This window comes from Armigeres subalbatus, chromosome 1, assembly GCF_024139115.2.
Source record: "Armigeres subalbatus isolate Guangzhou_Male chromosome 1, GZ_Asu_2, whole genome shotgun sequence".
Taxonomy (NCBI): Eukaryota; Metazoa; Arthropoda; class Insecta; order Diptera; family Culicidae; genus Armigeres; species Armigeres subalbatus.
In genome coordinates, this window is record NC_085139.1 from 182,970,858 (window position 1) to 182,992,571 (window position 21,714).

Genomic DNA, 21,714 nt, shown 5'->3' on the forward strand with positions numbered 1-21,714 from the left:
AATCTCTGAAGGATTGACATTAGTGAATATGACACTAGAATACGGTTAAAATTGAACACATTACATTAGGTATCATTTTCGATGTCACACAATTATTTAATTGCTCAAGGTATTCACTTTCCACATCAAATATAAATTTAGTAATGACTGTTTTGTTGAAAACTAATTGAATAATTGAATAAAAAAATTATTACGAATATGACCGATGCAAGTAGCTGAACTGCAAAGAATTGTCGCAGACTTATCATCGAGAAATCAGAAGGCTCACGAAGAGAGCTCCAAGCAAGAGGACGTCGATGAGAGTTAGGGATACTCCAGGAGACACCGTCATCACCGCAAGGGAATTCGAGTTCCATAAGATGGGATCAGATAAAACCTTTCCCGAAAGGCGTTCCTGCGAATTAGATGTGGGAGCTGTTTCAGCTATCCAACGCTTTCGACCCGGTACGTCGGGCTCAACTATTGTTCCTCTCAATGGGTGGAAAATTGCAGAGTATCGTTCGCGCAGCTAGGCTAAGACCAAATCTAAATGAAGAACACTGTTATGCAACGTTCCTTAACAATATCGAGTCTCATCTTCGTTCCATGATGGATACAGCGGCTGAGCATCAGGCAACAAGAGAAAGAAGAATCAATCGTCAATCTCCACGCAAGACTAATGGGAAAGGTGCGTTCGTGTCACTAAAGTTCTGACGATCAGGGACGGTTCGTTCGAGCACAGTTGCTGAAAGGCTTGATCAATCGCAAACTCGCCGGAACAGCCAGAACGTTTGGGCACGAAACGAATTTCATCGTTCAGTCGAGCACTAGAGACGAGGCATACCAAGTGGAGAAATCACGAAGCGAAAACAAGCGAGGGACAATGGTTAATCAAGTAAGAGGCCAATCTTCCAGAATTTCTCTGAAACGACGAAATGAAAACAATTTTTTTTATTTAGTGTCAGACTAAGGCCGGAGTGGCCTGTGCTGCACATAAAAGACTTCTCAATTTAGCTCGGTCCATGGCTGCACTTCGCCAACCACGCAGTCTGCGGAGGGTCCGCAAATCGTCCTCCACCTGATCGATCCACCTTGCCCGCTGTGCACCTCGCCTTCTTGTTTCCGTCGGATCATTGTCGAGAACCATTTTCACCGGATTACTGTCCGACATTCTGGCTACGTGCCCGGCCCACCGCAGTCTTCCGATTTTCGCGGTGTGAACGATGGATGGTTCTCCCAACAGCTGATGCAACTCGTGGTTCATTCGCCTCCTCCACGTACCGTCCGCCATCTGCACCCCACCATAAATGGTACGCAACACTTTCCTTTCAAAAACTCCCAGTGCGCGTTGGTCCTCCACGAGCATCGTCCAGAAGAGAAGAGAGACTACCGGTCTTATAAGCGTTTTGTAGATAGTCAGTTTGGTACGGCGGCGAAATCTATTCGATCGGAGCGTCTTGCGGAGTCCAAAGTACGTACGATTTCCAGCCACTATGCACCTCCGAATTTCTCTGCTGGTATCGTTATCGGCGGTCACCAGTGAGCCCAAGTACACGAATTCTTCAACCACCTCGATTTCGTCACCACCGATAGAAACTCGTGGTGGGTGGCTTACATTGACCTCTCTTGAGCCTCTTCCTATCATGTACTTCGTCTTCGACGTGTTGATGACTAGTCCAATCCGTTTAGCTTCGCTTTTCAGTCTGATGTAGGCTTCCTCCATCCTCTCAAAGTTACGTTCCATGATATCAATGTCGTCGGCGAAAACAAATAACTGGACGGACTTCGTGAAAATCGTACCACTCGTGCCAATCCCTGCCCTTCGTATTACTCCCTCCAAAGCGATGTTGAATAGCAGACACGAAAGCCCATCACCTTGCCGTAATTCTCTCCGCGTTTCGAAGGGAGAATGCCCCTGAAACGGCAGAACCTCATCCTCCCAAACCTTGGTAATTACCCAGTGCAGCGCTCTAGCCAGTGCCTCACCACCGTGTTTAAACAGCTCTCCTGGTAGTTGGCCAACTCCAGGGGTTTTGTTGTTTTTCAGCCGGCCGATCTCCTCCTGGATTTCCTGGAGATTCGGAGCCGGAAGTCGCATGTTCTGCGCGCGTGCTCCTAGATTCATTACCATACCGCCACCGTTGTCTGCCATATCGCCATTCAGGTGCTCTTCATAGTGCTGCCGCCACCTTTGGATCACCTCACGCTCGTTCGTAAGAAGGTTCCCGTTTATGTCCTTACACATATCGGGCAGTGGCACGTGGCCCTTACGTGAACGGTTCAACTTCTCATAGAATTTTCGTGCGTTATTAACGCGGTACAGTTGCTCCGTCTCTTCACGGTTTCGATCTTCCTGCTGGCGCTTTTTCCTCCGGAAAATCGAGTTTTGTCTGTTCCGCGCCCGTTTGTATCGTGCCTCGTTCGCCCTCGTGCGGTGTTGCAACAATCTCGCCCATGCTGCATTCTTCTCCTCAACTAACTGCTCACATTCGCCGTCATACCAGTCGTTTCTCTGATCCGGAGCCACCGTGCCTAGTGCAGCAGTTGCGGTGCTTCCAATGGCGGATCGAATATCTCTCCAGCCATCTTCAAGAGATGCTGTGCCTAGCTGCTCTTCCGTTGGGAGTGCCACTTCCAGCTGCTGCGCGTAGTCTTGGGCTAGCCTACCGTCTTGTAGCCGCCCAATGTTTAGCCGCGGCGGACGACTGCGACGCGTGTTGATCACCGTCGAGAGTTTTGAGCGCAGGCATACTGCAACGAGGTAGTGGTCGGATTCAATATTCTCACTGCGGTAAGTGCGTACGTTCGTGATGTCGGAGAAGAATTTACCGTCGATTAGAACGTGGTCGATTTGGTTTTCCGTTACTTGATTAGGTGATTTCCATGTGGCCTTGTGGATATTCTTGCGGGGGAAGAAAGTGCTTCGGACAACCATTCCGCGGGAGGCTGCAAAGTTTATGCATCGTTGGCCGTTGTCGTTCGATACGGTATGCAGACTATCCGGTCCGATGACCGGTCTATATATTTCCTCCCTTCCTACCTGGGCGTTCATGTCACCGATGACGATTTTGACGTCCCGCCGTGGGCATCCATCGTATGTCTGGTCCAGCTGCGCATAGAACGCTTCTTTCTCGTCGTCGGGTCTCCCTTCGTGTGGGTAGTGCACGTTGATGATGTTATAGTTGAAGAAACGGCCTTTTATCCTCAGCTTGCACATCTTTGCGTTGATTGGCTGCCACCCAATCACGCGTTGGCGCATCTTTCCCAGCACTATGAAGCCGGTTCCCAGCTCGTTGGTGGTGCCACAGCTTTGGTAAAAGGAAGCCGCTCGATGCCCGCTTTTCCACACTTTCTGTCCTGTCCAGCAGATTTCCTGCAGCGCTACGACATCGAAGTTGCGGGGATGTAATTCATCGTAGATTATCCTGTCGCAACCTGCGAAGCCTAGCGACTTGCAGGTCCATGTTCCAAGCTTCCAATCGTGATCCTTTATTCGTCGCCTAGGTCGTTGCCGATTGTATCGAGTCGTATTATCTTCTATGTCGTTCATAATAGTTGTTTTTAAAGGCAGCTTATTGGGCCTGCGCAAACCTCCTGTCTCGTCGGAGGGCCGTCGTGTCAGGGCTGTTTAGCGTCCCACCTAACACCAGGACTTGGGCTTGTGCGCTTTGAGCGGCACACGGTCGCTTTGGCGGAGCCTACTTGCGGATAAATGCAGCTTTTTATATTCGGAGACGAGTCAGCCTCGGGGTGCAAGTCTCTTAAATAAAGACAAAAAAAAAGCTTTTTATAGAGGTTTAACAGGGCCCACTGTCAAACCCCACCACATCCTAGGCAGGCGCCACAACTCGCAGATGGCCTGGGGAGGGATCGTCAAGCCCTTGGACATAGTCCCTGCTGCTCTTGCTGCTACTGATAAGATAAATAAGAAATAAATCAAATAAATCTCCATTGCTTTGTTTCCTTCTCTTTCAAGAAACGCAATCAAAAAAGAAAGCTAAAGGAGTGCTGAAAGAATATCAGGCCATCGGGCGTAAGCAGCCCTCGGAGAAGGATCAGAACCCTCCGCTGTTCAAGATGTACACCTTCGCAGCGGACCAGATCGTTGCCAAGTCTCGTTTCTGGTTACTTCCTGCGGCAGCTTCGTAAATTCAAGAAGGCAAGAGCGTCTCGGTAAAGCGCATTTTGGAGAAGACCCCGCTGCGCGTTAAGAATTTCGGAATCAGCGATATGGCTTCGCGCTATCGTGCCCCTGTCCGTGTCTACTACATCCATGGAGGCGACCCGTCGTGCCCATATCAAGCAGTTCCACGACTCGAAGATCCGCTTCCCGTTGGTGCAGAGATACCACCACAAGCGCTACCGGAAGCTGTTCTCTTACCGCCAGCCGGATACCTACTATCAGTAAATATTCGGAATCGCCGTTCATTGTACTGTTAATTCCACTCTTTTTAGGGAGTAAAAATGATTGTAAGATATGAACGTAGGAGCTATGAGATAAGGAGTAGCAACCCTATATAGAATAGGATTTCACCCAATTTAGATGATGACTGAATAAATCATTCTTCAATTTTTGAGAGTATTTTGAGTTGAGTAATTTAAGAGAATTTCAACATAAAAAACACAAATTCTAAGTGCACTTAAAATACCTGCAGCTAGCTAAATTTAACTCCAATTAAAGTTGTATGTAAAAAGATACACATGTTGCATTCGACAGAAAACACGACGAACTCGGTGATCTAGTGGCTACCGCTTTTGCCTTATAAGCAGGAGGCCGTGGGCTCAATTCCAGGCTCGTCCCTCTCCTACTTTGTATTTCTATCATAGTCCTTCTTCTGTTTCACGTTCTACCACAACGATTCCTACTGTTATAACCTCCCACACAATCCCAAAACCTCCCGTGGCACCTATGAGAGGTCGTGGTCGTAGAGTTCTCTGCATCTTTCTTAAGTAGGGTTCCAACTAACCATCCTTCCCTTTCCTCAGCATTCGCAAGTACGTGGCCATCTATCTAAGAGATAGTGATTAGTCCCAAATTAATATCTGTGATAACGGATGAAAGTGATGCTACTCTCATACAATAGTCGTGGCTTGTACCACCTACGAATTTGAGCGAATTGCTCAATGCTAATGCTAATGTTGCATTCGACAGAAAACATAGCTAAATTAAATGCTAGTGAATTTCATAACGATCATCTATTGCGTCCCAAAGTTATGGAGAAAATGGTGGCTCGAACGAAAATACTTGTTCCAGTTTGTACTGGAATGGTGCATGAAAGAGGTGTATGAGATTTACAACCAAAATGGAAACAGATCACATTCCTTCATACAAAAATGTTAACAATCGCGGTACAACTTTTCGGAATCAACATTAAAACTGCAAAATAATTCGACATGCAATTCACCCGCTGAAGGTAAATCAGTATGCAAACAAAAAGAACCAGGTAAGTATCTGCTTTTATCCTTTGTCGCAATTTTGATTCTTCATGTTTCCCCGCTAGCTACAAATCGTTTCGCCTTAGGAAGGCAAATAGTCATTATAAAAAATTAACTACCTTCGTTTTTACAAATTAAAATTTAAATAAACATTTGCGCGTTGCCTTCTGATGGTGTTTTGGTATGCTTCGGATTTCGGTCTCAGCCACACCAGCTGAGTACACAAATCAAAGGACGATGACGATGACTTCGCGAAAGGGAGGAGCAGCAGCGAGAGATTAATCCCCTCGCGGTCGGCTGCTACACCGTAAATGGTATAAATTAGCCAACTCAACTCAACAATTCGGCGAGCTAAGCGAATGGCAATGTGCACCACCGCACCGGCGCTGCTCGGTGGCTCGGGTGATGCTTCTGCAGAGTTAGTTTAGTGTCCTTTTCGGTGAGTGTACACACTTTTCTGCTGGCTGGAGGCGGCGGCATCATCCATTTCCGGCGTCGTCGTCGTTGTAGCGGTAGCGAGAGACAAGATCTTCGGTTGTGTAAATACAATTTCGCGTTTTGCATCTTTCCGGCGAAGAGGAGTGCAGCAAACGAGATGGAGCAGCGTAGAGCAATATTAGGAGTCTGTCGAAGATGCTTCCGCCGTGCTGTCAGCGAACGACTGGTTCGTGATACGGTTGCTGGTTGGTGATAATGGTGAGAAACGGTTTAGAGGTACTGTTCATACTGTTTAAGGTTGGTGAACGGATTTGGGAGTTCACACGATGCTGACGTTTTTTCATCTTCCATTCCGAGTCTAAATCCCTTTTGTTGTATTTTTGTTCTTCCGTTGTGTTTATTTCTTGCTTATGTTGATTTGTCGGATACAAGTTGTTTGTTTCACAGTTCGTTTCCTTTATGTTTTGGTTTTAATTGCTAAAAACTATGGGGGTACTATTTTAAATATGAAAGTAAAGCTTAATTGGAATATATTTCATATTTGAAGGGGTTAAAAAACTGAGGGGTGTAAGTGACATTTTGGTCATATTTAACCTGGGTATAGCAAAAACAACGCTGGTTTTAGTGCTTTGATTTGCAATCTCAATGGAGGCGCCTGGTGTATATTTGCCTACACCTGCTCTTCGAAAAAGTAAGTCGTTGCTGAAGCACGAAAATTCGTCATATTCACCAACGGATTTCATCCACTTGCTCTAAATTCCTCGCATGTTGATGCGCGCAAATGTTATTATCCATAATTCATTTATTGAAGCGGAAAGTCGTAACTTAAAAAAATCTATTGTTGTTTACCCGCAATACTACATTCCAATTTACGTTTTACGATTTCAAGTATCTTAAACAGTCAATACCTTATAACACATTAAAGAACTATTACAATTGTGTTGAAATAAGCTCGCTCAGCCTCAAACCTAGAATTTATTTGCATCCTCACGTTATCCTCGGAATTATTTCCGATCTGATAACTGCAGTCCACACAATCGTGCCATGCCAGCACAGGCAAGCGCACAAGTCCAACTTATCAAGAAAAAGAGGATTAGAATTTTAAATAAACTTCGGTCTCTTGAACGTCACAAAAGCACAACCGGAATGACGGAATAAGTGAAGTTTTCCCCGCACCACAAAACAGAGCAACAAAATAACGCAATTGCACGAAGCGCTTTCATCCGCCGAATAAATATACTACGGGATGAGTGCATTTTTGTGGCTAAACCCAGCTGCTGCTCATAGGCCCTTGGCGCGGGCGAGGGATTTTTCCACCATGCGACGACACACTGAATCTGAATTCACTTTGGAAGCGATGGAAATGTTTATGTAAATGTGGAAATGGCTCGGCTGCTGCTGGTTTTGTGCGCGACGCTTATGACACTCTTTTGTTCCATTAGGCGGTTGTTTGGACGGTTTGGAAAGATTTTCTGGAAAGTGCAGCAAGGCGTTCGGAAGAAGCGAAAATTTTATAGACAACTTCGACATTTGTTTAGGTTTGAATGGGCGAGAGTGAACGGAACATTTGATCCAGCTGTCTCTTTGCTGTGGTATAGTTAACTAACGTTTCTTTTATAATCCCTCTAAATGCATTGAAGGGTCGCAAATTTTATGAACAATAGCTATTTATGCTTTGGACAGTGTATTAACGATTTTTCGTTGAAAGAGAAAGCTAAAAATTAAAAGCGGACTTTTCAGAAATTTTGATCGGGACATAATAGAAAATAGTTTTGAAAAATTCAATCAGGATTTCAATCAAAAAATGTAAGCACGGGGCTGGACTGTTTTTATAATTTGTATAAAGTATACTATGCATTATAAATTGTAATTTTATGTTTATATTACGTAGTATAAGGAAAATCTAATTCTTTCAAACCACTTTTTTCGAAGATAATTACACCCAACCAGAAGATGTCAGATTTTAATACAGTGAATTTTATCTCTTTTGAAAACGGCAATAGACAGTACGACTCACACAAACCGATCCGTACAATGGCTGCCTCCTTCAACAGTGTGTACACTGAACTCGACATCAATCTTCCCTTGGTATCCTTCATCCGGGGGATTAATGAAAAAAGTAAATAACATTTTATTCATTAAGACAATGTTCTGTCAAATGAATTTTAAACAAAACAATAAACAAAATAACAGTTACTTGTATGCAGAATTTTAATTTTTGCGCAAAAAGTTGGATCACTAGGAGCTTATGAACCAATGCACCATGCGTCTCCACATGCTTATGTTGAACATATTCATTACTATGGTCTTTATTTAAGATTCTTGCAGTCCTGGCTGGCTCATATATTCGAACATATTTGAAGTTTGATGGCATAACACATAATAAATCTCTAAAAGCAATTAAATTACGAGCCAGGCGTCTTCGACGAAGTTTTTCAGGTAACTTTTGCAACAACTTTTGTAATGCGGACAAAATAACTTTTTTCCGTCCCGTAATCGGTAGGGACAGTCTTCACTCCGCTAGCAATAACAACGGCCTACCACTAGTCAATTTCGCTGTTGCGAGAGGAATGACCATTTGTAGCATCGAACGGAAGCCAGGAGCCGGATGTTGAAATCGGGTCCCTGGTTGAATAGAGATCGCTAGAAGAAAAACATTTTGAGGCGCATGGAAGAATGGAGCAGAACGATATGCGGAGGTTTTATCAGACTGTCAATGCCTTGCAGAAGAAGACAGCGACATCTCCCGTCATGTGTAACGACCAGGAAGGAAATTTACTGACAGATTAAACTGAGGTGGCTGTCAGGTGGAAGCAACACTTCGTGGCATTGTTGAACCACAGACAAACAGACATAACACTCGTCAAATTTCCATTATTCAGTGATTTACTGGTCAATTAAAATAATCTTTAGTTATAAATAATCGATCACTTGTGGCGCGCGCATCGTTTTTGCTCGAGTTTGACGTTTGCTCACTACCGACATCTGGTTCGTGATTTGCCCAACTAACTGAAATTAACAGATGTCGTTAATGTTTGAACGACGGTGAATGTGATGGATAAATGTTCAATGTGTTATGTCTGTTTGTCTGTGGTTGAACAGTGGGGGACAAATGGACAAATAATGCAAATAAGACAAATAAGACAAATAAGACCAATAAGACAAATAAGACAAATAAGACAAATAAGACAAATAAAACAAATAAGGCAAATACGACTAATTAGACAAATTGAACAAATAAGATAAATAAGATAGATAAGACCAAGATGAAAAATAAGACGAATAAGACAAATAAGACAAATAAGACAAATAAGACAAATAAGACAAATAAGACAAATAAGACAAATAAGACAAATAAGACAAATAAGACAAATAAGACAAATAAAGACAAATAAGACAAATAAGACAAATAAGACAAATAAGACAAATAAAGACAAATAAGACAAATAAGACAAATAAGACAAATAAGACAAATAAGACAAATAAGACAAATAAGACAAATAAGACAAATAAAGACAAATAAGACAAATAAGACAAATAAAGACAAATAAGACAAATAAGACAAATAAGACAAATAAAGACAAATAAGACAAATAAGACAAATAAGACAAATAAAGACAAATAAGACAAATAAGACAAATAAGACAAATAAAGACAAATAAGACAAATAAGACAAATAAGACAAATAAGACAAATAAGACAAATAAGACAAATAAGACAAATAAGACAAATAAGACAAATAAGACAAATAAGACAAATAAGACAAATAAGACAAATAAGACAAATAAGACAAATAAAGACAAATAAGACAAATAAGACAAATAAGACAAATAAGACAAATAAGACAAATAAGACAAATAAGACAAATAAGACAAATAAGACAAATAAGACAAATAAGACAAATAAGACAAATAAGACAAATAAGACAAATAAGACAAATAAGACAAATAAGACAAATAAGACAAATTAGACAAATAATACAAATAAGACAAATAAGACAAATAAGACAAATAAGACAAATAAGACAAATAAGACAAATATGACAAATAACACAAATAAGACAAATAAGACAAATAAGACTAATAAGACAAATAAGACGAATAAGACAAAGACAAATAAGACAAATAAGACAAATAAGACGAATAAGACAAATAAGACAAATGAGACAAATAAGACAAATAAGACAAATAAGACAAATAAGACACATAAGACAAATAAGACAAATAAAGACAAATAAAGACAAATAAGTCAAATAAGACAAATAAGACAAATAAGACAAATAAGACAAATAAAGACAAATAAGGCAAATAAGACCAATAAGACAAATAAGACAAATAAGACAAATAAGACAAGTAAGACAAATAAGACAAATAAGGCAAATAAGACAAATAAAACAAATAAGACATACATAAGATAATTAAGATAAATATTTGAAATAAGACAAATTTCTTCAGCAACTCCTCCGTATGTTTCGCCAGGAATTCCTCTGGATATTCCTTCAAGAAATCTTCTCAAATTATCCGGATATTACATTATAAAATCCTCCAGATGTTCCTCCAGGACTTCACCCGGATATTTCTTCAGGAATTCCACTAGATCAGAGCATGAAATATTCATCTTCATGAAGCAACTTCACCCTGAATTTTGACAAACGTCGCATGAATATTCATGACAGAGAATGACTTACTCAGTTTACTTCTTCATAGATTCACTCATTTGATTATCACTGAGTATGGTCCCGAGCAGCACAATTTGGACTGATTTGGTTGGAGTAACTCATATAGAACTTGATTTAGTTATACATAGGTACTGGTAACTGATATATGACAAGTGTGCTGCTAGGGGTATCTGCGCACGAAAAAACATAACTAGCCTTGATTATGTTAACATTTGCAGCTAAAAATGCGCCTCAATTCAACGTCGGGATTAAATCTATGTGTGTATTTATTTGAATCATCAGAAATGTGTGCAGTTTTACGGTAATTTAATAATTTGTGAACTTTTAATAAGTACTCACAAACCCATATTCATTCCGAGAATTTACAGTGCAGAGCTTAACATGAATAAATTCAGAAGTGAGCTGACAACGTCCATGAGCGTCATAAAAAAATAATCGATTATTTAAAGCTCTGCACTAGATATTCCTCCAGTTATTCATCCGGGGTTTCCTCCGGATATTCCTCCAGGTAATATCTCTCCAGTAGCCTTGCGAGCAAATGCGTAGGTCAACCTGGAGATGGTGAGTTCGATTCTTGGTCTGGTGTTTGTGGGTCTGGATGTTTTCGGGTCTGAAACATTATTGAATATTTCTTCAGGAATTCTTCTGGTTATTTTTGCAGGAATTCCTCCGGATATTTGTCAAATATACATTCAGGAAATCCTTCCAGATATTACTTCCAGAATTCCACCATATATTCCTCTAGGAAGTCATCTGGATATTCTTTCAGAATTTTTTTTTGAATGTTTCTCCGGATAACCCTTCAGGATTTCCTCCGTATTTTCCTTCATGAATTTCTCTTGAATTCTTCCGGATATTCCTTCAGGAATTCTTTCGGATATTCCTGCAGAAATTCCTGAGGGAATATCTTAAGAAATTTTTTTATTCTTTTTCTTTTCTTTATTTGGAGCAGGTAAAAGCCCGTTTGAGTACAATTATTCATGAAATCTTTCTCAAACGGGCGCAGAACCTCCTCTTCTTTTATATCAACAGATAACAATATTCCTGGAGGAATATCTGAAGAAATTTCTGGAGGAGTATTCGGAGGAGTTCCTGGAGATATATCCGGAGAAATTTATAGAAGAATCGAATTAATATCTGGAGGAATATCTGAAGGATTTACTTGAGAAATAACCGGATGAATTCCTGGAGGAATATACGAAAGAATTCCTGGTGAAATAACCGGATGAATTCCTGGAGAAGTATCAGGAGGAATATGCGGAGGAATATCTGAAGCAATTTCTGGAGAAATATTCAAAGGAATTCCTGGAGGAATATCCGGAGGAATTCCTGGAAGAATATCCGGATGAATCTCTAGAGGAATATCCGGAGAAATTCCTGGAGGAAAATCCGGAGGAATCCCTGGAGGAATATCCGGAGGAATCCCTGGAGGAATATCCGGAGGAATTTCTGAAGTAATGTGCGGAGAAATTTCTGAAGGAATATTCGGAGGAATTCCTGGAAGAATATCCGGAAGAATTCTTCGAGGAACATCCGAAGGAATTCCCGGAGGAATATCCGGAGACAGTCTTGGAGGAATATCTGGAGGAATTCCTGAATGAATCTGCGGAGAAATTCCTGGAGGAATATTCGAAGGAAATCCTAAAGAATTATCCTGTGGAATTTCTGGATGAATTGCTGGAGGAATGTCCGAAGGAACTCCTGGGAGAATATGCCATTTTCTATATTTGATGTTAATATATTCGTAGATTCGTGTTTTTTAATGTTGATGCTCTGTTTTCTAGTGTCAGACCGGATATAAAATTGATCGCACTCATCACTCCTTTCCTGCCGTGCGCCACGAGAAAATATGCTGCTGGCTGCTCTACTGAAAAGGAGGTACTGAGAAGCAAAAAAATTAGTTGTACAATAGTTCAGTATTTGAAGATTATTTCAAATTAGGAAAATAATAGGTCCACGAAATTTTCTGGGATCATTCCTTAAAGAATTTCAAAGAGATTGTCAGCTGGTATAAGCGAAATTCCCTCCCAATTCCGAGTTATAGATATTTTAGTTCAAAAATAGCGCTCTACCGCGAGAGAGCTTCCCTCAGACCTTAAATCGATGCGGGCGATCGAAAAGCTTACGACGCTGGGTCAGGACGTGCGAAGCGTCAGACGCATCGAGACCGGTGAAATGATCTTGGTTCTGAAACGCGGGGCACTAGCTAGTGGGACGGACTACAGGAAGTTGGCTCAAGAGGTCTAGGGTGACGGCGACGAGGTGAGGTCGTTGGGGACGGAAGTGACCCTTCAGTGCAAGCAATTGGACGAGGTCACAAACGCGGACGACGTCGTCTCTGCCGTCAGAGAGCAGTGCGGTACAGAGGTCGAGAAGACCTCTGTTCGCCTAAAAGGCGGTCCCTTTGGCACGCAGGTAGCCTACATTAGGTTACCAGTTGCGGAAGCCAAAAGAGTAATGGAGCGAGGGAAGTTGAAGATCGGCTGGTCTGTATGCCCAGTAAGTAAACTCCAGCCGTCTTCAGTGGACAGGTGCTATCGTGGGGACACAAGTTATTCAACTGTAAGGGCCCAAAAACCAAAGTGCCTTATATGCGCCAGAAAAACTCAAGCTTGTTACCACGTTATGGGGGGACCTCCCCTGTCCGACTTGTACAACAACCCAGTCGATAACGGCAATTTGATGGCGGCTATTTGCACGACGGGGCGGTATCAAAAGGTGATACAATCCTCTGCTGAGGGTGTCGTGATAGCCAAGATCAATGGTGTGTTCTATTGCAGCTGCTATGCTCCACCAAGGTGAACATTAGAACAGTTCAACAAGATGGTCGATAGGCTATCGTCCGACCTAGTGGGTCGTAAGCCGGTCGTCAGAGTAGGAAATTTAAACGCTTGACCAGTGGAGTGGCTTCATTTGAGGTCCGGGGATCCCTGTCAGGTCAGTAGGTGAATGACCAATCACTTCGACAGCGAAGTTTTCACCGTGGCCGCGGCCATGGGACTGTAAGCCAACTCTAAAGGTCTAAGCGGGGATACGTTGGTAGCTGTCCTACCACGCGCGTGCGACGCCACTATGCCAAGGAAAGTCCTGTCGAAAAATGGCCGAAGCTCGGTATACTGGTGGAGTGCCGAGATTGCGGCCCTTCGATCAACCTGCCTCAAGGATAGGTGAAGGATGCAACGAGCTCGCACCGAGGATGAAGTGTTTCGAGCTGCGAAACTGGCCTGTAACAAGGCGATCAAGAGCAACAAGAGAGCGTGTTTCGATAACCTATGCGAAGGTGCCAGCGCAAATCCGCGGGGTGACACCTACAGGATAGTGATGGCCAAGACCAATGGGGGCTCTTTATCCCACGAACGGTCATTGGAGAGGTTAGCGAGGATTATCGAAGTACTCTTCCCGTCCCAAGTCTCGGCCTCCTGCTCAGCAAGGCAATATGGATGCGGCCAAAATGGTGGCTCCGGTGACGAACGAAGAGCTACTCGCGATGGCCAAACAGTAACGAATAACGCCCCAGGGCCTGATGGAATTCCGAACAGCGCTCTCAAGACAGCAATCATTGCGGAGATGCCTTGATAAGTGTAGAATCCTCGAAAGATGGAAAAGGCAGAAATTGGTGTTGTTGCCGAAGGCCGGGAAGCCGCCGGGCGACCCATCGGCACATAGACCAATTTGTCTTATAGACACGACGGGCAAGTTGCTAGAGAGAATCATCCTCAACAGGCTGAATACATACGCAGAGGGTAGGGACGGCCTGTCAAGCAATCAGTTAGGGTTTTGTAAGGGTAAGTCCACGTTGGACGCTATTAACTCGGTGGTAAAGACCGCCGAGACAGCCATCCAACAGAAAAGGCGTGGTATTCGATAGGGGAAGGTGGGTAGACTTGATCTCCGGGGAGACTTGATCATCCCCTGTTTTATCGAGAACTAAAGTAGTTTTGTTCTAGCGTATTTTTTAGTATAGATCCTCTAGATCTAGACAAATGACCTTTATGTGGTGAGTATTTTTTGGATTGACAACCTTATTTATTCTGCAGGGCGGTTTGTATGTTTTGGCCTTCCTAAAGATTTTTTTATTGGCCACGCAAAATTTGAACAACTTTTCATAACAATGACCAAAGCCTTTCGTTTTTTCACAGCAACAAATATGCTTATTGATCTGTACTGATGAAAATGTCAACATTCCATCAAAGTTTTAGTATATTTGGATTTGAAGTTATTGCCTCAATATGGGGACACTTGATCCCCCATTAGTCACCCATACAAAAATTTGGCGAAAAAATTTAAAAAAATATAAATCTGTTCTCAGGCTTCTATTTTTTTTTGTAGATTTGACAGATTTGATGAAGGGTTGGCAGGAAAAATTATTTATTGCGTAGATATCATAAAAAGGGGATCAAGTCTCCCCAAATTTTAAAATTGCATGTGCTGTCGAATTCAATAACAAAAATCGTTCATGTATACGCACAGCAATTCGATAATTTTGCGTATGTTGAAAGAAAAATATCTAAAAAATCTGAGGGCACCTTTCTAATTTTATCAAAGCAAGTTCTTGGAGAGGGATCAATTTCCCCCGAATATTTTAAAAGTCGATTTTTGACAGCACTCCAAAAAATCGATTGTGTATCAATAACAACAATAATTTAAGGACTGTCATACATCAGTAAAGTTAAATACCATATTTCTTAGAGAGTCTGTGTGGAAATCGTGTATGTTTATTTATTTTTGGTTGTGATACACCGAAAATCAGAAAAGGGGATCAAGTCTCCCAAGCAACCAGAAGTTCAGATTTTACTTAAATTTACTCTTAACCGAACTAATTGGTTCACTATGGTTCACATCAAGTTCCAAGCATCCTTAACGGAACTTTAAAGTTCACTTAAAGTTCCGTTACATACAAAAAATTACTTAAAATGAGAGCTGATTAAGCCAAAGTAGCCCTTCTTATCCGAACTTCTGGTTGCATACCCAGTCTCCCCTACTGTGCGTTAGTGATACCCCAAGTAACACCGAAAACATCATTATCAGCGAAGACCTAAGAATCATGATGAATTAAGGTCGGGAGAAGGAAATACAAAACATGTTATGTTCGAAGAAAGTTATGAAAAGTGTAACGTTTTACGTTTTTGCAATCAATTTGTGATTAAGTCAAAATAAGAATTTATGACGTTTTTCTCTTTTTAAGTAAAATCATAAATTAAAGTTATTTGGAATTAATCAAATAGTGAAACATTACATTACGTAAATAATTTGCAAACCGGACGAAAAGAAATTTGAATTTTTATTTGTATGTCGATTACGAGGTTTGTGTCTTGACTAAATTATTATCCAAATAGAAATTGACCATGTACTGTTGTAGTGTTCTCATGTGCTCGTTTTTATCGGCTCACCGAGGTCGCCATTTCAAATTTATTTGGCGCAAATTTAAAATAATTGGCGATTTTTCAAAGGATAAGTTTCTTTATAAAATTCAGACAAGAACTCGATCATTTCGCTAAGTGAACGGCTGGTAATCAGAAGTGTTTGCGAGTAGGCTACGAAGTTTTTCAGTATTTTAAGTTGAGTTTGGCTAGTTTGACTAATAGGTAAAGTGTGATTGGAGTGAATTATTCTGTGTCTATTTTAATCAAGTTTCTAAAATTAACAGTTAACGTAGCAGACGTCATTAGGACGTGTTTTTTGAATTCCGCGAACACCGAGTTAGTTTAGTGAAACGTACAAAAGGGTAAAATGAATTTAAATGTTTAATATAAAGTTTTTGTTAATGAAACGAATTCGCGTTGGACTTTCCAGCGCATTGCGCTTTTTGGTACGGGCTGGATTTCGTGTATTCGACCGAAGTCGGGTACGGGAATACGTGTGGCGTCTACGGGGCCCGCCATTTCGTCCAACGGACATCGACAGCTCGAGCGTGCGTTAAGGCCCGCCTGTAAAGGTAGTTAAACGGAGGAGGAGTGAAGTCGCTCGTCTAAAAGCGAAAACTCGGCGGTCGCCAATCAACCGTCGAAGGTAAGATCCCCAATCCAATTCCCGTGGATCAGTCCCGAGAGTGCGGTCCCCGTACGTCGTCATTAATCGTACGCTGGACCGAACCCGAACCGACGGTTAGTAGTCTTCCTTTTAGTCCTCGCTCGGTGAACCGGAAAGGTACGCGAAGCCGGGTCGTTAGGGAAAGGAAGCTACTAGCTTGAGGGAACGGTTATTCCGGACCTTCCGTCTAGCCGCCACTCCATCTTTAGTTTCGGCCATATCATTCGAGCTCGACCTTCGTCGCTGCGCGCCAATCTGCAGCATCTGCGGCAAAGCCAATCGGCCGCCATCGCCACAACCTGGTCGGAGGACATCGTCGCCATCTTCCCGGCGGAGTATTCGCATCAGTGCATCGAGAAGCAAAACCCTGCGCAGGTATGTGAGCTTGTATTTTCATGGCCATGATTAGCTCTCTTTTTCCATTCCGTACCGATACGTCCAACCCGAATTAGAGAATAAATGCCGTTAAGTAATTTGAAGAAGTTAGCTTGAGTTTTAGTTGTATTGCGTTTCACGGGGCTGGGAAAATTCACTCCCATTGCGTTTGCCGTGGCTACAGTTTAAAGTTGTCTTCGAAAGTTGCTTTCCGTTCTTTTTCAGTGGGTTGAGCGAGTTCAGCAGGTAGGTGGGAAGTGGGGAAAGAATATTAGGCGTTAGTAATGTTGGAGCCAGCGACCGTTCGAGAGTCCCCAGAGGTAAAGGGTCTGTAAAAGTCGGGCAAATAGGGAACACGACCGGTGGTCTCTCTTCGAGAGTGGCGCTTAAGCCACCGTGTTTAAAATCACCTCGAAACCATTCGCGAACGGTTACAAAAGGTTTTTGCTAAACATACAGCAATTTTGATCATTGAAGATGTTTTTTACTACAATCTCACCACTTGCTGATAACATGTTGGATTTTGACATTTGATCGGTTTTTCAAGAACCATAATACCGCATTGGGATAACGCTGGTAGTCAAGGAAATGCAATTGCTCTAAATAGTAATGATGCGTCAACTTGACAAAGCTAGATCAAATGGGGCATATATCACAATAGATCTAACAAATGGTCGCAGTGATTAAGATACCCAACAGGGGAAAAAAAAAGATGTTTTGTTTTACAGTCTCTTAACACAAAGGATGCCTACAGAATGACATTACAAACATGGTCATAACATGTTCATTTTTTGATATTTGTTTAGTTAGAAAATACATCTTAATAATGGGAGTATGGTTAAAACACGCCATTTTGAACGTAATTTCAACATCTTTTAGGATTAAAGCAACGAACGTTTTCGATCGACTTTGTTGTTTACGATGTTGTTTTTTTTAGAGAACTCGCCATATTGTTATTTGGCAGATTTGAGAATTTGTTTACAGATAAATTCCTAAATTATATGATTTTGGCATAGCTCTTTTTTCTCCAATCAAAGGCGGATGAATTTGGGAGAAGTAGAATGAAAAGTTCGCCGATGAATCATGAGCAGTGGTGCGAATTCTTAATCTCAGTGACTGAAATTTGTTGGATATTGATACCATTGCCTCTTCACATTCACTTCTTAACAGTGAAAAATGAAAATGGTTAGCAGCAACAATCAAAGATAGAGTAAACAAAGGACCTCTCTTCTCATTGCACACGCAGCCCCCAGTGACAGTCCATTCAGTTCACTCGCTGCTGCGTGAATGCGACGGCCCTATATATAAATGCATGGGTGAATACTATCACTTGAAAGACAATAGACTAACGCAAAATGAACTCCCCCAAGAAATTATGACGTTTGAGCGGGTCGCATAATGAACGCAAAATGAACTTTTGTTCGAGAAGACGACCCGCTCAAATGTCAAAATCCGTCGGGTGAGTGAATTCGATGAACCCCTGCATAAGTCTATGACAGGAAATTTGTGCCGAATGATCATCAGCTTCAGCCCGCTGTTGGCAAACCGAGTTAGCTAAGCTACTCCTGCTTTGTCTTTCTGACTGAAAGGCACCGTCATAGGCAAAGAGGAGCAGAGAAAAATACAAAACAAAAGAATCACACTCAGCAGGCATTGTTGATAAATTGCACCACTGATCATGAGTCGCATATAATGCGCGACATCAAAACAAATTTAAAGTTTGTATTTAATTTGTGTCTTTTTAATTTCATAAAAATGGTATTCATCAGTTCATGCATGCTTTTTTAATTCGTTTTTGTGTGTGGTTTTTTTCGTTGCAAATGTTGGTCAACATTTTTGTTTTGGTATTCAATTTGACAGAACCATGTTGAAAGACGGTTATTGAAAACTTGCTAAGTACTTAACTTTAGTCGTGTGAATGTGCAATCAAAAACTTGATTGCGACTGAAAGATGTTGAAAATATTAATAATTTTTGCGCTGTTTAGGTCGTGTGAAAGTAATGAAACAAGTCTTTTATACCAAAACATAACAAACCTATATGCTTGAAAGATGCATTTTTAACTCTCACACAACAAACTGTGTTACTTGGGACTTGATGTGAAGAACGCATTCAACAGTGCAAGGTGGGATGCCATCGCGCTCTCGTTACAGCGGCTTAGCCCGCCGGTGGGCCTGTACCGGATTTGGAAAGCTATTTCCAGAACCGTGTACTGTTATACGAGACCGATGTCAGTCAGAGAAGGGTTCCTTTTACCGCAGTAGTTCCGCAAGGTTCAATACTGGGCCTGGTGTTATGGAACCTTATGTATGACAAGGTTCTAAAGCTAAAGTTCCCTTCTGGTGTTAAAATCGTCGGATTCGTCGATGACGTAACCTTGGAGGTCTACGGGGAGTCAATTTTCGAGGTAGAACTGACCGCAGCACAGGCGATCAGCACGGTGGCGAATTGGATGAGCACTAGAGGCCTGTAGCTCGCTCAACATAAGACGGTGGTAGTTATCGTCAACAACCGCCAGACGATTCAACATGCAGTGGTTCATGTGGGTTAAGTCGAAGCGGAGTTTGAAGCTCCTTGGGATCGTAATAGACGACTAGCTGACCTTCCCCAGCAATGTCGACTATGCTTGCAAAAGGGCTTCGACTGCTGTTGCGGCATTATCGAGGGTGATGTCCAACAGTTCCAAGATGTGTGCCAGTAGAAGTAGGCTACTGACAGGCGTTGCCGTATCTATTCTTAGGTATGGCTGCCTAGGCGAGAGCTCTGAGGGTAACCAGTTACCAGCGGAAGCTGGAGAGCACGTACCGCTTGATGTGTCTCAGAGTGATATCTGCCTACCGCACGATATCACACGACACAGCCTGCGTGATTGCGACCATGATGCCAGTCGGGCTGGTCATCCGTGGAGTGTTTCGAGCTACGTGGTACCAAAGAAGCCCGCGAACGAATCAGGGTGACTTTGGTTGTCCTATGGCAGCGCGAGTGGGATAATTCTTCTAAAGGTAGGTGGACCCACCTGCTGATACCTAACATATCGAGCTGGGTGGGGAGACCCCATGGGGATGTTCACTAGTGTCAGCGCAGTGAGTATCCAAGTCAGCCTCACATGGTATATTAGGGGCCCCATCCCAAGTAACAATTTCCATACTTCTTGGATTTATCTAATTCTTATTGTGGACTTATGACAGCAATCACGAAGCTTATTGCTCAGTTTTATTGGCGCTCTTATTGCTATCAATAAACCTCCCATAAATCTGCTGAAAAATGCTTCAAACGTCAAATGCCTATTGACCATATGAACAGATCTATGGTAGTGTTGAAGAGCGTAATAAATCCAATTTTCAACGCTCGAATAAAGCTACAATTTTTGGTCATAATGTGGTCAAATGAATTACCGCCAAAAGAATGTTTATATTGCGAAGAGTTTATGACGGTGTTTTATAAAAGCAAAGTTTTTCTGATCAAATTCCATGATGGCCATATTGAAAACGGAAAAGCATTTCACAGTCAGTGAAATATATCACTGAAATGTATGATTTAGCGAAAATAATAGTTTGGGCAAAAATACTAATCGATTTAGTGGACATCCTAGATGTTGTGGTAATCAATATTTTCAATTTATTTCCCTGAACTAAGTTATATGGCCGGCGCGTGGCTTTCAACCTTTTTTTTCACAACATTTGACCATAAAATCGGAAGCGCACTTCTTTTCAATGGTACTGAATCGAAAAAACAACCTGAAATAAAATATTATTTTGTTGTCATCATCATAATTTTCATCAACGATCTATTTTATTATTATTTTTCTGCAAAGATTTGTTTCTTTTTTTTAATGCAACATTTTGACAGCTGCCGCAGCCAAATTCCCTTTTTTGCGGGTGGTTTAAAAAGGGTTTCTAAATGCTCTTATAATAGGTTTATAGCGGTTATTTGGAGAGGGCCACTTGGCAATATCTTACTCTTATAGTGGTCATCAGAAGGTTGCCGTGTATTACTCGGTTTTATTGTTAGATCTTATAAATTGATCTTGAAAACCATTCTTAGAGCGGAATAAAACTTAAAATGTTACTTGGGATACACGGTCCGACATGTTGTACAACCTTGTCTCCACCTCCAAGAAATTTGGTTCGGTCGGAGTAAAGTTGAACCGTCTGTGGACAAATTGTAAGGCCGTTGAACAGTACAACTTGCCCACAGACGGTCCGACTTTACTCCAACCCAACCTAATTTCCTGGGGGCGGAGTCAAAGTTGTACAACATGTTGGAGCGTGCATGGGACCCCTTAGAGGCGAGCACCCAAGTCAGCCTCACATGGCATGTCAAAAGTGAGAACCTAAGTAAGTTCAACCCAAGTAGCACACGCAACATCTTCCTAAAAGCACCTTGTTTCTATCTAGTTTCATTAAAGGCATTGGAAAAACGTCATAGCACGAAAAAGTTGCATCAAGATGTCAAAAACGTTCAAATTGTGATCAATGTTTCATTGAAATTGCAATGCAGTACGTCTTTGACATTTGGAAATAAACAAACATGGAATACTGAACTTCATGTTGCAAACACGAAACAAAAGCATTAGCTTGCGTGTTTTTTACCATGTAACTTAGATGCGTTTGTCAAAATTTAATTGTTTGTTTAAATTAAGTTGCAGATATGTTAAATGTGTCTTCATGTTTAATTTAACAACGTTCAACGTTTTGACAACTCACATTTTTTTTTCCTGTGATGGTGCAATCAAGTAACAGGAAACCCGAGTACAAAACTTCATAATCGTATAGTTTT

General features: G+C 41.7%; 1 protein-coding gene and 1 pseudogene across 3 annotated transcripts in view; one reads left to right on the forward strand and one right to left on the reverse strand.

Annotated features, from left to right (window-relative positions):
- The window catches only part of LOC134205587 (mitochondrial protein C2orf69 homolog), a 154,003-nt gene that overhangs the window by 83,928 nt on the left and 48,361 nt on the right, over positions 1–21,714 (reverse strand). The window lies entirely within an intron of this gene.
- Positions 589–4,449, forward strand: LOC134206796 (large ribosomal subunit protein eL20-like; annotated as a pseudogene).